Below are 14,005 nucleotides of genomic sequence, written 5' to 3'. Positions count from 1 at the left end.
TCCCAAAACGCCATCTCACCTGAAACATAGTCGGGCTCGAAGAGTAAGAAAATATTTGTCTTCGTGACTCAGAATGACTTAAAACCCAAGTGAGCCATCAACCCAGCAGAGAACTATAACGTTAGCACCATCGTTTTGAAAAGTAAAATAATGACGCATTTTATCCTAAACCCACAGAGATTCTATTGCGCACTGCAAGACGATGGATGACTCATTCGAGTGTTTTTGAAGGTCGGTTTACCCCCAAACTTCTAATGCATGCTTCCTTATGCACCTTTGTTAAATTAGGGAACAGCATATATTCAATTGCGTAATTGAGCACGTTTGAACGTCGATTCACTCCCATACTCGTAATGCATGCACACACATGCATCTCCATCAAATCAGGGCACACCCTCCTGTTCCGCATTATCTGTCACATGTGCACCAACACAGCATCCGTTTACCGGTCTGTATTTTCATTCACCTGTTCACTCCAGCAGTGGGGACTCATTCATGTTATGACACAATCTACTCCCATGAGACCTGATGATCACCATGATTCACGCTATGGGTACACAGGGAACCAGCACCATAAGCGTAATGTCACCTAACAATACATATGTGATCATGTACACCTGTTACTATACCACAAATGTCCTCTATGTTTTCAGAAAACAGGCCCCTGATGAAGGGCTTAACCCAAAATGCATTGGGCAGGAGAAACTAAAATATGAACCATTGAAGTTATATCATTGAAGAAAGTGATATGATATGGATAAGGAAAAATGAATAAAAACTACGTGAATCAACATTTTTAAGAGTGATTACATTTTTGGAATATTCTAAGGAGTGCAATTGGAGACGTCCTCCCGTCCAGGGAGCAACGCAAACCAAATAGTGAACTTGTCCCCATACTCAGGAGGATTTACCAATTAGCACCAACCACCTATTAACTATTCGGATCAACCCCATTTACAAGGTGTGCGAAGTCCTCTTCCATTTGAATCAAACGAGGAAGTTATTTTCATCAGAGACTGTTACTACGCTAGGCAAACACAGAACCATTCTTTCTTCCACACAAATGTATGTGCATGGATAAAGAAATGGGACTACAGAAGTCCTTCCTAGCAAAAGAGCTATTTTGTGCAGTAATTACACCCTATGTGCCCCTGTAGTGCCCCACTACATTGGAGACAAGGAGGAAGAAACTGCAGCGTGATGGCGGGCCGAGCTAGCCGATTGAGCAGGAGCGGCGTCTGGTGGTGAAACATCGTCCACGGGACCATACGTGAGGTGAGGAGCGGGAACGAGGAGCATTTGGCAGGCCAATAGGCAGGCGACGCACTGAAGAGGCTTGCCAGAGAGGAGCGGCTTCACGAGAGCACGAGCAGCCGCTGCAGAAGCAGAAATAGTCCGTAGCAGGCTAAGCGGTGAGTGAGTAGCGATGCACAGGGAAAGCGCATGAAGCACACTACACTCAGGGAGCGGCATCGGTCTCTGTCACAGCGAAGGCATCGAGAGAGGAGAGCGGAGAGAGCATGTGGCAGCAGTCATAGGAGAAGGCAGTCAGCGGACCAGCGTGACCTTAAAGCACGGCAGGGTGCGCGCAGGAACAAACGAAACAAGCATTGGCCGCGTGTGAAAGTGAAAACAGCACGCCGCGGCGGGGAGGGGCGAAGGAGCATTGAGAAAGCAATCAAGTGAAAGGAAATACAGATGGCGCCTATTCGGGCGCTGAAAGCTGGTGGTTGCGCGCGTGTACGCAAGCGCTAGGCCAGCCAAAGCAGCTTGTGGTAGCACTTTTTAAAGCCCCTACTAAATGTCTCGCAGAGCAGCGCATGCGTTGGCTCAGGCGAGACCTAAAAAGGGGCCTCTTTTGTTCCCAACCATTTTTCTTTTATTGAAAACCATTTCTCAGCTATTTAATTATTTTGCCCTTCGGAAAAACCTCTTTGCACGTTTCAATTCATGCCAGTGACAGGATTTTAAATGACCTATTTTGATTCTGTGTTTCAGGTATTTGAACTCATTTATAAAGTTCATTCTTATACTTCAAAACCCCTAATCTTGGCAGGATTAAACATGGGGAATGATTTCCCTTCAAATGGAAAGGTCAATCATTTCTCTGTCATTTACAAGTAGGGATTTTTGAGCATTTAGGGGGTCATTAGGATGGCAGACGGACTTTCGTCCATCCGCCATCCAATCGTATTTTGGACCTCCTACCTACGAGTCGGCGGTCCCACAGAGCAAATTAGGATGCGACCGCCACCGTGGGGGCGCATTGCCAATGGTTAGCATTGGGCGGGTACTGCACTCTGCAGCAACTGTCGCAAGCCAAAACAGACAACCAACACATATCCCTGCACTACGTGGCAGGCACCATGCAGTGCCTACCACATGGTGTAGGGATATGAACAGGGCACCATTGGTGCCCCCAGGTCCTATGTCCTTGGCCCATTGGGGGTGCAGGCCCCCAAATCCGTTTCCGCCTGCTGTTTTGCTGCGGGTTGACCGCCGCAGAACGACAGGCAGAAAGGGATATTGTAATCCCTACAGTTGTGCCTGACAGGTACCGGCGCAATTCTGGGATTACAGGGAGGTCCTACAGGTGGTCGGATACAGACCGCCGGTCGGGACCATGGCGGTTGGTGTTTCCGACCACCACCTGTCAAAATGCCATTGTTATATGGCTGACGGAGATCCCTGGTAAGATGGCGGAAAGACCACCACCTACAGCCTGTCGGTGGAGGCCCTTTGGCCATCGCAATGAGACTCAAAGTTCTGACAGTGCATACTATGTGGGAGCACTGAAACAGAAACAAGAGAAGTAATGAAAGAGAGAGATTGAGATCTTGTGAAGAAGCTGGGTAGGTTGCAACAGTAGGAGAGAGAAACATAAATAAATGGAGGGAGAATGACCAAGTCAGAGAAAAACAGGAGGATAAAACAGATAAAGAAGGATCGGCATGAGAGAGTAGCAACGAGTTAGAGAATGAAGGGCCAAATGTACAAACATCACGGGGTCTGCACCTGCAAATTCGTTTTTGTACTCTGTACTAAACCCATATTGCGAGTCAGAAAAATAATTTCTCACTTGCAAAATGGGTTTTGTGACATAAGTGGAGGCGTGAAATGGGTGTGCCCGCCGAACTGCAATATGGAATGTTATGTATTGATGGTTTATGATTGTAATCGAGGTCAGAAACCAGTGATAAGTTGCCTGCACCTCAAAGGAGTTGGCAAAAGATTTGCAGTGGGGAAGCTGTCTTGTTGGACAGCTTCCCCTTCAGAAATTGTATTGGGCCATCTCGGGGGAGCAAGCAATTGCCCTGCTCCTCTCCCAATGTGCTCCTAAACACAATAAACAGCACCAGTTACTTTAAGGAACATGGGCTCCTTAAAAAAAGGAAAGTTTCGCGTTAGGGAATGGAAAAATGGAATGTGGTCTGTGGCTACCTGACGGGCTGCACCCCTGTGTTTTTAGTCCCAGACAGAAAAAACCTACTTAATGAATATTGATTAGGCATATCGTTTTGCCATCCACGTGACTGGGGTGTGGTGGTGCGCTCAGCGTGAGAACGTGAAATGGAACCTTAAGATGAGCGCTGCACGGGTGAGATGTGATTTGTCTCCAGGTGAGCCAATGAAGAAAGGCAGAAGAGGTTGTGATGTTGGTGGTACTCTTTGCATACAGCATAGTAGTTGGTCAATAAATACCTCGCACAAACCTGCTACTTTCTAACATGGAGATTTTGCGACATGACCTATTAGTAAATACCTCACACGGTAAAGTCAGAGCCTGGTTGTAAAAAGCATGTGCGCAATTTGCGGTCTCTTTTTGCAGCCTGTCTCTTTTTATGCTTGCCCCGATATGTAGTGCCAGTAAAGGAAAGACGTGTGGAAAGAAAAAGAGACATAAAGAGTAATCGAGAGGAACGCGAAAAGACATTAACAGATAAAAGGTGAAACCGAAGCGAGAAAGAATGACAAAAGAAAGAAAAACAAGTTGCACTTCCGTATACACTGCTCCAGAAATAAGCCAGTGTTTACTAGGAAGAAAAGTCTCCCATGGTTTCTCTCTTCAGAAGTCTTGAAGATGCGGGTACAATATTTGCATTCTGCTGGGGAAAGTCCCAGAGTTACACAATACCTATTACTCATGAAGCCATAAAGCGTTAACATCACATGGGAACTCATAAGTCATGTTAATAAACTAGGATGTATTTCATTTTTGTGTTGACAGGATGAGAAAGAGAACAAAGGAAGAGAATGTGGCAAGACGGCTCTTTTTTACGCTCTACACTGCAAGTCTCCACAGAATCGGGATGCAAACCAACTGCACGTTGGCCAGATGACGTGGCCCTTCTAGAATAAAACACCCTTACCGGTAATAACATTTTCCTGGGTACATCTAGTGGAAAATTAACACCTAGAAAAAAGAAAATGTTTAAAAGCATTCAAGCTCGTGGCCTGGCTTTAAAGTGATTGCTTTCTCACTGCTGCATCGAAGAACACCTCTGCTGATGTAAAATGGAGATGCAGGATTCTCTGGACGAAGGAGAGCAGAGTTTCTGTTGGGAGCACTCACAACTTTCCTTCAGTGTCAGTTCACAGGCCTCAACTGCTCAACTAATAGATTGGTTGGTCCTCTGCTGCCACTGGCCTAAGGAACCAATGAGTTGGTCTCTGTATATAATTGTCAAAGAAAAGTAAAAACAATGACCGCAGTAGAGTACGGTTTCTGCATACATACGGTTCACAGGTGCTGATACAGTTTGGAAATCAGTTCAGTTCTTCAGCACATCACACTGCTCTTATTCCTTTCCGTGGACTTTAATTTCCAAGGTGCAAAATTATCCTTTAACTCTGACACATCAGGTCCCATTCTCCAACCACCAGCGTTTATTTTACAAAGCGAGAACATCATTATGTAGCTTGCCCTTTCAATCCTCCCGCAGTCTCATAAGGGCTGGCGTTTTTGGAGGAGTAAATACAATTCTTCCATTAATGTCTCCAACTACTCGCTCTTGTCCCTGAAAGCCTGATTTTTCTTTTACTGAAAAAAAACTACTGGTGATTTTCTCACTGTCCTCCTGAGAAACATGATTAGTATGTAGGAGCCCTGTGCAGAACATAGCCCTGCTTCTGTTCTTACCATGAAAGAAGACATACTCCGTCCTACCCATCACACCAGTGCAGGCAAAGCTTGGGTGTAAGGCGCTATCTTCTCTTTTCCCATTTTCCTGTCCTGTGCATGCCATCGTCTAGCCATCGGTTCTTGTGGCTGGGGCCAACATAACAACATGACTAGTTCTTGCGAGTCTGAAATCTGTGTGCCTCTAAAAACGCCTGGGGAAAAAGGGCAAAGGTCAGCGCTGCATGTCCTCTTGACTGAGGGAAGACTTTGAATCTCAAATAAAGCGTACACTTTGGTTCTGGGTTCTCATGTTTCTCTGAATCAAGGCCTATTTGGCTAAAGGCCTCTATGGAGATCATGACAGGGAGTGAACAACCAGAAGACACAAAGATCTGCAGCTGCTCAGCAGGCCAGAGCTGTCTGGAAACAGCAAAAAAGGGCCAAGGTGAAGGAGTTTTCCAGAACTTCAACTTTAGTGAGGATGCACCGTCCTGACCTGTTCAATGCCATCAGGGTAGTATCTGACTCGTCGACCCCTAAAGGGACACAGATGACTTTCCTCTTCACCCCAGAAGCATTAGGTCTGTTCCCATTGACTACAGCTAGATGCTCTAGATCTGTAATATGTAGGACTATTTCTCTAGCCCTGACATTTCTGTTGATATAAGACTTTAATGTTGTGACTGAACCTTAACCCCGAATCCCAGGTCCTAGACTGTACCCGCTGAGCCTGTGGGTTCAATGGCTGCCGAAGGACCCTTGGGTACACACCCAAATTTATCATTTCTAACCTTGAGGTACATGCCCATGATATTTGGTGCCACTAAGGACATTGTTATGGACACAGTCATTATCTATCACCTATTCCCTTTGCGGAGAACCTTGAGACCGTGAGGCCCTAACAAGTCGCTGTCCCAGTGACTCTGCCAGTGTACTGTAACTCCTAGCTGCCAGATCCATCCTTTGGAATACAAAACTCTGTGCATTTACCAATCGTACTGTGCTCTCATCGTCTGACTTGGATCAGACCCCAGTCCCAGTTTGAGTAGTGGGGTTTTGGACTGTCTGGATTTTTGAGACTATTTCCTATTAATGGAGCCACAAGTGTCCAGTACAACGAGGTCCCAATCATGCACCCGAAGCAGCAAAGGCACTAGAGCGAAGGAGCATGGATATCATAATATATGTTGAATGAATAGTATTATTTTGTCTCACTCCTGTGCTTCATTCATTAGCTAAAGTTAAAAAAAAACGTTAGTAAGGCTAGACAAGCCCAACGTATGCAAGAATCGCTATTAGAATGATATCGACATACGTGTAAACATTAAACAAAACTATGATGTCTAGCGCCAAGAGTGAATGTATTAAGGAGTCATTGATGAGGCAGGTTGCACTCAGTCAGCTGAATACCACAAGAATTTAAAAAATGCACCAAAGCACCAGAGAATGTCTCGGAGACTTGGCTGAATGGAATGAAATGGAATTTTAATCAAAGGGAGGCAGCATCACATGAGTCACTGTACAGTCATTTGTCGATAAAATGCCTCCAGGATGATGGTTCAGTGGAGGTGAGACAGCACCTCACTGGTACTCAGATTGCTGTTCCAAAGCAGCATTCCGCAACTAGTGGGAAGCGGAGTACAAATAGGAAACGATATAAGAGTCAGGGTCAACAGTTGAAAAAGATAGATGAGGAGAACAGAAGCCTAAAAAAAATGAGAAAGGCGGTTCCCAGGTTTCTCTGCCAGAACAGAAGACCATGGGAATAGGTCCTTTTACCAGAGAAAGAAACCCAACGTTGCATGGATGTCTAAAACAAATCACCGTGCATCTGCTTTAGCTGCGCGCTGTCAGAACACACAAATGCAGATTGGAGCCGAGTCCCTGTCAATAATCCAGATAGTCAATGTCCTGTTCAGTGTGGAAGAGGAGGTCACCCCTATGAAGCTGGAGCTCGTGGCTCTGAAAATGCGGTTGGCAAAACAGGGAGCTGCTTCCCAGATCCAATTCAAGACCTTTTTGATTCTGAAAACTGTGTTTCTAAATGGCACGGATGCACTGGATTCTTGGATAGCTCAGCCAGTGGGATTTTGGTTGGTCACTGAATCATAACCTGTAAGGGTGCCCCAGATGGTACAACAGCCTGACCAAACCCATAGAAGGTAAACCTTTTCGCCATCGACTGGTCTGGGTGCACTGGCAGGTCTGAAATAAGGCACACAGTTGTGAGTGGGTCTACTTGTGGAGGGTCTATGTTGGAAAGATATCCTTGCACTAAGCATGATGGAGGCTGATCTAGTCGTACCTTTAGGAAAACCCATACAGCTTAGGCTCACAAGGAGCACCAAGGAGGATGGATGGTTGGATCTGCCACTGAGTCATCCACCAAACCACTGTGTTTTGCACATTTCTAAAGAGGGACTTATGTTGGGCGTGGACTCCCCTGTATCTAATGTGAGGGGTTGGCTTGCACTACTTGAGAGACAGTTGCGGCAGACACAGAAAAGGAAGAACCTGGTAAGTTTATGAGCGGAATGCAGAGGTCAGACCTTCTTGAGGTGCAGGAGTCTACCAAGAATTGAGGATGTCACAATTACGTTCTAGCATCCAGTTTGTCCATACGGACACTCCAGTTCAACCATCACTGCCAGTTCTTTCAGCAGCAAGCTTCCACAATAAAAGTTAACTGGACATTACATCTAAACCGGAGTCAAAATTGATGACAACGTCTTTACCTGTACTTCCCACTTAAGTAAGGATTGCTCCTACACCTTTACTAATGGCATCAGTAGGGACAATAGTATGGACTTTGGGATTTGAACCCTTTAGCAATTGAGCTTTATAGATTTCTAGTTTGACACAAAATTAAAGCCCTTTGGCCCTCTTATGACCACTGAAACGTAACTTTGTTCTTCATATCCGGTCTCATGTGATTGGTTTTGTCAGAGAACCTCAAGTTAAACTTTGAATAAACTCCAACCAACCCCAGAAAAGACCTTAGATCATCATTATTCTTTAGTGCAAGAGCACTGTTAATGGATTCTCCTAATTTCTGTTTAGGCTTGATGACTTATGAAATGCATAGCCTCATGATAAGCAAACTCACATTTGCTAATTTCACAGTGATGTTTGCTCAAACCACTACACAGACCCTTGTTTTTCATCTGTCTTATCCATTGCCGTCACCAGTACTACACATTGAAAACGGATAACATAACACACATTTCTAAATAGTTCTATCATAAGCCTCTGGAAAACAGCAGCTGCAGAAGCTAATCCAAATGGCATACAACAAAACAGGAACTACACAAACTACACAACAAGCTTTACTCTCTAAATGTGGGCACACCTGATAATAGGAAGAGAATAGATTATGAGTGGAAAACCATTGTACCTCTTTAGTTAAAGCTAAGATCACCTCACTTCTGAGTATTGGAAATTTGGTTCTCAACAATGCTATTATTTGGACATCACATGCCACCACATGGCTCCGGTCTTTCCTGACAGAGCGTACCTTTCAGGTCTTTGAAGCCAACCATGTCTCACCCAGTTTCCCGCTCGGTTGCGGCGTCCCTCAGGGCACCTCCCTGAGCCCTACATTATTCAATGTATATATGAGCTCCCTAGCTGAGATTGTTCGTCCCTTCGGCATTAATATCATCACTTATGCCGACTCAGCTGGTGGTGGCTCTGAGTCAGCCGAACGCCACTGCATCCAATCTGAGCGGTTGCCTCGTGGAACTGGCTAACTGGATGACTCTCTCCTGTTTGAAACTGAACGGAGAAAAAACAGAACTGATGCTCCTGGGTCACGCTCCTTCATTCAATGCACATCTATTGTGTCTTGGACCCCGCCCCCCTCCTCCAAAAAGTACATTAAAAAGCTTAGGCATCTGGTTGGTTAGGTCACTCAATTTCAACCAACAGGCGGTGGTGCTATCCGCCTCCTGCTACGTTTTGTTTTAGACTATTACACAAAATCATTCCTCTGCTCCCTTTCCAGGCAAGACAGATTATGGTACAGGGCCTAGTCCTGTCTCGTTTAGCTTATGGGAATGCCTTGTACCTGGGGGCCCCTCAATCCACTATTCATAGGCTTCAGATTATTCAAAACTGCGCTGCCCGAACTTTGCTTCAAATTCTAGGGCGGGCCTGAGGGAATTACATTGGCTTCCAGTCAAGGAGTGAATTCAATTCAAGGCCCTATGTATCGCCCACAGAGCCCTCTGGAGAACCGGCCCGGACATCTGTCACTCCCTGATCTCTCCCTATCAGCCCCCCAGACAGCTTCGATCTGCTACAACCCATCTTGCCCTTGTTCCTAAAGTTTTGAGATCAAGATGTGGAGGCTGCTCCTTCTCCTTTAACGTGGCCAAGCTATGGAATGCTCTTCCCCTCCCTCTGCAGGCAGAACCCAACCTACTTGCTTTCCGCAAATATCTAAAAACCTTCCTTTTTAACAAATTTTTCAGCTTCCAACACCCTCTATTCTTGCTTGTGTCCGTCGCGCTAAGAAGCCTCAGGGTTGCTACCACGCTATACAAAAACTAATTTATTCATTTCATTTCACATCTGGCATCTACATAAAACCTCACCATCCTACTTGCTATTGTACCACTAAAAATGCAAAATCCAGTAAGAAGACAAGAGCGGTTCAATTATTTTAGCATTTTGCAGCTTCTCAAATTCTGCTCTTACCATAAGTCTCACAATAAGAGGAAAATGTCTCATATTGTGGGATTTCAAAATGATCTTTTGAGTGAATGTCTTCAACATAGCTGTGTTCCCAATAAATACCCTGAGAAATCTATCACAGACTCACTTCCTTGTGCCTTCACTTTCCCCACAACTAACACTTGGTCAACACTGATATAGTCTAGTAGACTATGGGCCTGATTTTGATGTTGGACGGAATCGGACCGACCAACACCCGGTCCTGACACTGTTCAGTCGTATTCCTACAATTCATTATCAGAGCATGCATTACGGCCGTAAACAGGCCATCATGCATGCTCCCATAGTGAAACAGGAGGTGCAGTTCATCCCTGCACCCTGTGACAGGCACCTCTAGGTGCCTCTAGTGACTCAATGTAGCCACCATATGGGAACAGAAAGTGAAAAAAAGAAAAAAAGAAAGTGAACGTGCAACAAGGAAAAAAACAAAATTATTTGTTTTTAAAACCCTCACTCACCCGTCTATTGGGTGACATGCTTCATCATTGGGTTTTGTTCACCGGGCGGGCCAAATGCCTGCCCGGTGTGCTACAACACCTGCAATTGCAGTGGAGCTGGTCTTGAGTGAGACAGTGCAAAAGTGTGATATAAGTGCAAGTTAAAAGAGTGCGGATTCTGGCCAAAATCAAACTTTAATGGAGGTCAAAGTGAGCACACCTTAAAAACAAATGTGGACAGACTTGACTATTAATTTAAGTCAAAATGTCCCATACATATCTCGAAAGCTTCACTGCAATTGCAGGTGTTGTAGCAGAACCTGATTCGGTCGGACCCGATTCCGAATCTGAGTCGGTCGGAAGAGTTTCCGACTGACATGGTAATCGGGTCCTTAATGTTTTCAGTAAAAAAGATTTATTTTTCAAACTTTATTTCTACTTTATAAGTCGCTAAAAACTTCCTATATGTTACCTTTTCATCTAGGGCATAGCTACTGCTCCAAACCTTCTCTTGTCTTCTACAGGTTCTTTTGAATTCATTGAGTTTGGGGGGAGTACCACCCTGCAGAAGGACAAGCTCTATGGCAGTTAACTAGCTTTGGCAGGGCCAATATATTGACACCCTCAGCAATCCAAGAAGAAAAATGTACTACTAAGTTATTCACATACCAAAACAAATTAGGGGATAAAGAATTCAGAATCAATGCTAGCTAATTTTTGTCCATTGCATCCCAAGCAAACTGTTCTGGCAATACCTCTAGACATACCATCCGGTTTGGGTGGATGGGTTGGAATGGTATTCAGAAAAATATTGACATTTTACTCAGCCTACATAAATATCAAGTTGGAAACATCGTCAGGCAGAAATATCATCAGCAAGTCTATTGTTGGATGATATATCAATTTTAAGATGAGTAATTTTGATCTTAGAAATATGGAAAGTGTTAATATCAATTATAAAGATATCTATGTTGGTAATATCGATGTTAGAAATATTGTTGTTAATAATATCCATTTTTGAATATTTTGTGTATTTTAATATATGTTTTCATTGTATATGTTATGAATTGTTTGTATAAATAGTATTAATGTTTTTTTAATATAGTTTGTGGATTTTTGTACTTTTCATATTTGATTTAATAGCTTTTGTAATTTTTATTACCATGGTGTGTTGTGAGGTGTATGGGGGTACAAAGTGGGAAGTAAATCAATTATAATTAGGGCTCCCGGTTTTCCATTTTTACGGATTTCTACATATAAATACAGACGGAAATCTATATTTCCTTTGTCTGTATTTATATTTAGAAACAGCAAAATACTAGAAAACTTTGCTGCGCTCGAATTCAGAGTTCTCTCCAGGCCCCCTTCTTGCTGCTGGAAATTCCTTCACAGGTGCACACACACAGCCAGCCGCACCAGAGTACTTCACAGGTCTTTTGAAAGACCATTTACTTGATAAAGAGGCTTTATTGTTCTTTCACCCCATGCTGTAGCCTCCCCCAACGCCCCTGACTCTTCCTGTCCCTGGCCCCATACAGTGCACGTTTTAACCCCTTCGACGCTCATGACGAGCTGGGCTCGTCATGAGGTAGCCTCCTGCTACGCTGATGACGAGCCCAGCTCGTCATGTAACATGCGATACCGCAAATCCCAGCGTACGGGCGGAATTCCGCCCGCACGCATGCGGTTAAGCACTTAAATTCACAGTGCTGCAGCAGGGCTTCCTGTCACTTGACTTGTTTTAAACCTAAAAGAAGATGATGTTTCCTCGTATAAGGAGGTATTGTATCATTTTCAACATACAAAAGTGATGGCATTTTTGCATTTCTTGAAGTGCGTCTCTCCGTTTCACTCCACTGTTATGCAATGTTGCACGGGCGGGGTGGCGAGCTCTTCCAAGCCGCGTCGAGCGGGCACATTTCAGTACAATGAGGTATACCTAACGAGATGTCAATGACACACCCAGTAATTGAAATCCTGGGTGGGGAGGGGTTTTCTGAGAGAAACAATACTGTGACAGATCTATCCTATGTAGCCTGCTCCGGTTCCTGAGAGGACAGGAGAGTTTCTTCCCTTGCTGAGCTTTCCACGACCACCTCACATTTCCTACACTGCTCTGTCAGGCATCAGATCAACAACCCTACGCCACATCTCCCCCACTACAATGTCTGCGGGTGGAGCCCACACAGGAATATGCAGTGAGTGGCGTAGTAAATTTGCCATAAGCAAGTAGGAAATTGGAACCCTTTCGGTCCACAGTTTGGGCGGTGAAGTGCAGTTATAGTGGGGTACAGTGGGGCCCTAAGGCTTCGGTGCCACTGCACCTGCTGCACCACCGATAGCTGTTCCTCTGGTTAATATTTTGTACCTCCCCATGATTTTCTTAACTTTGTTTGCAGGACATATATAAACTTTACCTTTCTAGGGCATAAAAGTCTCATAGCACCCTTTTTGAATGTAATGGTCTAGCCCCTTAACAATCACTCAGTGGCTTAATTCATAGTTAATGATGGAACACATCATAACTAGTCTGTGGTACGCGGACGTGCCAGTGAGGGAAAGGAGGGAGAATTAGGGGCAGATTGCTGGTGGCAGGGAGGCGAACGAGGGGAGGATATCTCCTTTTGAAAAGTGGAAGCCAAAATGTCCTTGTATACAATTCATAACATTTACAAAACAATAAAAAATGAATAGTAGTTTGGCCTGGCTTGTTATTGCACGGGGAAGGAATGGCAGTGAGATTCGGTTGGTACCCAATGAGAAAGCCCAAGACAGAGGTAATGAGGGAAAGGTAAAATGTCAAATGCATGGAATAATAGAAAAATATTGCATTTATGTAAGGACAGCATCTGTTCTGTTAACCAGCATCAGGTAATTTTTCACCCGAGGAGTTCTGTCTATTTTTTAAATTTGAAAGTGCTTGTACTCTATCCTAAAGTGTTTTTATAGCAGAACTGAGAAGCACAGGTACTCTCCTTTTCAAATTACTCAGTACCGGACCATTTAAAGCACTGCTAAAGCCACAACAAATCGCTAGTTTAAGGGAGCGCATGTGTGCATTGTCAATTTAAATAAATGTGGAAAAATACTAGCTGTAGCATCGTCTTTTACTTGTGGCAAAAATAAATGTGGATAAATACAGAAAAAATGCCCAAAAATAAATATGGATAAATACAGACGGAAATGGCAAAAAAATAAATACCATAAAACCGGGAGCCCTAATTATAATTAATTAAACATTTATTTTTAACTAATATGAATTATTTAATTGATAATTATTTATGTTAATTGTATAATAATGATTTTTTAATGTTACTTTCAGGTGTGGGTTGTGGGTTTTGTAAGGGCATAGGGTGGGAAGTAATTTAATTATAATTAATTTTTAATTAATATTCAATTCAATTCAGTTTCTTTATTCGGAAAGTTCACACTTCCATAAAAGTGCATGCATATAAAACAGTCAACATTACATCCACATCGGTACATCATCATATTAATAGAAATCTGATAAAAACATATCTGCACGGAGCTCAAATGTTAAAACATAATTTAAGAACAAGGAATAGCAGCGAGTCATAACAATAATAAAGTGCCACATGGCCTTACAGCATGTCTTAAAAATAAGCCGACATATATACAGGTTTCACTATCGGACAGTTGAAAAATTATTTAAAACATTGTTCCACTCTTTCTAATGCCGGGATATCTCCTT

At 43.7% G+C, this 14,005-nt stretch overlaps 1 long non-coding RNA gene across 1 annotated transcript in view; it reads left to right on the top strand.

Annotated features, from left to right (window-relative positions):
* The first annotated feature begins 657 nt into the window (after positions 1 to 657).
* The window catches only part of LOC144767239 (uncharacterized), a 51,560-nt gene continuing 38,212 nt past the window's right edge, over positions 658 to 14,005 (top strand). Inside the window, exons 1-2 of the long non-coding RNA XR_013598114.1 lie at positions 658 to 1,275; positions 4,229 to 4,372. This is a non-coding gene — a long non-coding RNA (uncharacterized LOC144767239). The remainder of the gene's footprint in view (positions 1,276 to 4,228; positions 4,373 to 14,005) is intronic.

This window comes from Lissotriton helveticus, chromosome 7, assembly GCF_964261635.1.
Source record: "Lissotriton helveticus chromosome 7, aLisHel1.1, whole genome shotgun sequence".
Lineage (NCBI taxonomy): Eukaryota > Metazoa > Chordata > Amphibia > Caudata > Salamandridae > Lissotriton > Lissotriton helveticus.
This window is presented reverse-complemented; position numbering and strand designations above follow the sequence as displayed.